Here is a 2329-nt window from a genome sequence, read left to right as displayed (position 1 = left end):
ACCTGACTTGCTCTGTCAGGAAAAAGGCGGCCCTCAGGCGACAAGAGGTTGCTCAAAACCGATCAGACTTTGTTCCTGCCCCACCGGGCACCCATGTCTGGGGAAGGAACAAAAGCGAAAAGGCCCCCCGACCTCCTAAGAGGAAGGAAGCCGCCCCCCAGCCGACACCGGATGTCTCCAACAAAAAGGAGTTTCCGACAATGCCAAAGGTGCAGAAAAAGAAACTAAAGAAAAAAGTTTCTAAGAGCACCACAAAAACCTCCCCAACAGATGATCATCTCCTCTTTGACGAGGACGATATGACTCTCCTGTTAACTGCTGTTGTCACAGCAGTAGCAACAGCCCTGGGGAGGTCGAGTGAGGAGGCCGAGAAGGCAGTTTCGGTCGCCATGACGGCAATGACCCAGACTGTCGCAGCCCTGAAGGGAAGAAAGCTGACTAGAGAAAAACCAGCCTCACCCTCACCCCAGGACGAGACTCCCCTCCCCACTCCAAACCAGGCCATGCCTTCACAGGCAGAGCCAAAACAGGCTGAATCTGTGCAGCCAGAGCCAGATCATGCTGATATTGCCCAGGCAAGGCCAGCAAGGCCAGCCAAGAAAAAGCCTGAGAGAAAAGCCGAACCAACCAAAGTCAGAGCTACCAAAGGCTCTCCACCCCCCAGTGGACCCAAGGATAGCCTGACAACAGACGAGGAGCCCTCAACTAGCGAGGACCTCGCAATGGAGTTGTCAGACTCCGACGATGTCTCTGATGTAACTATCACTGAGTAACATCATGACACACCATCTAAGCATCCTACAGTGGAACATCAATAGCTTCTCTGCAAAGAACGCTTTTCTCCAAGCAGTAGTGCGATCAAGGAACATTGACATTGTCATGCTCCAGGAGACATTAACAGTGGACACTGTTCGCTTCTCAGGGTACCATGCCTTCACACTGCCACGAACACCTGGCAAGAGAGGCTTGATCACCCTTGTGAGAGCAACAATCCCCTGCTCCGCAATAGCCGATGCATCGCACTGTGGAGATGATGTTGAATCCCTTGCCGTCGAGGTTCACCTGGCCGGGGGGCCCCTCAAACTGTACAATGTGTACAGCCGGCCACGCTGTAAAAGCTTAGACATCAGCCAGGTCTGTGCTTCTGCTGCACACGACCGAGTGATCATAGGGGGAGACTTCAATGCACACCACCCCATCCTGGCTCCCTGCCGGGCACCGGATGCGGCCGGCTATCACATAGCCGACGTGCTAGAGACATTCCCTGAGATCGCTCTCCTCAACACCCAAGAGCCAACGCATGTCAGAGGAGGGGTCCTAGACCTCACCCTGGCCACTGCGACTCTGGTGGGGAGGATTGGCTGGTGTGTCGATGAGACCATCACAAGTGACCATTACGGCACTATAACTACCCTCATGGATGCTGGCCCAGCCGAAATCCTAAGACCAAATCCAAGATGGAAAACAGACAAGGCCAACTGGCAGGCGTTTCAAAACGCCTTGGCCCTCTGTCTGAGATGCAACAATCCCCCACAAAGCGAAAATGTGGAAGTGCTCGAAGCCAGCCTGCTAAACGCCATTAATGAAGCAGCCTCACAGACCATACCCAAAACTCGGCCTGGGTCCAGAAGTCACAAAGACGCCTGGTACTTCAATGACAAGATCAGGGAGGTCAACCACAGGGTGAACATGTGCCGAAAACTATTCCGAAGGCAAAGAACCCCTGACAACCTATCCCTCCTAAGGGAAGCTGTCACGGATGCCAAGGAAACTGCCAACAGAGTCAGGCAGGAAAAGTGGCTGGAATGGTGTGAGTCCTTCGACCACCAAACCACCCTTTCAGAGCTGTGGCAACGGGTCAAGCGAGCTACCAGCCGCTCAGCCCCGAGGTGCACCCATCACGACCCCCAAGCAGAGGCTAACAGACTGGCGCACGAGTTCTCTGCGAGAACGAGCAGCAACAGTCTGCCAGCCGAGCTGAGGGCAAGACAAGAGCGTCTACAGCCAGACAGACACGCTCAGATCAGAGAAAGGGCAGCCGAACCCGATAACTCAGACGTTATCTTTTCTCTGAGGGAACTAAGGAAAGCCTATAAAACCAGTTCCAACACAGCCCCGGGCTCTGATGGGATCTCGTACCCCATTATCACCCACCTAGGACTAGCAGGTGAGCGTGCACTCTTGCAACTCATCAACAAGTCCTGGGAAACTTCCACTCTACCCCAGAGTTGGAAGAGGGCTACCATAGTTCCCGTCCCAAAACCAAAGGAGCCGGGGAAGTACCGCCCCATCTCTCTGCTCAGCTGCCTGGCCAAGACGGCTGAGAGGA

Source organism: Penaeus chinensis, unplaced genomic scaffold (assembly GCF_019202785.1).
Source record: "Penaeus chinensis breed Huanghai No. 1 unplaced genomic scaffold, ASM1920278v2 CTG_2157, whole genome shotgun sequence".
Lineage (NCBI taxonomy): Eukaryota > Metazoa > Arthropoda > Malacostraca > Decapoda > Penaeidae > Penaeus > Penaeus chinensis.
The sequence above is the reverse complement of the archived record's forward strand: the minus strand, read 5'-3'. Positions refer to the sequence as shown.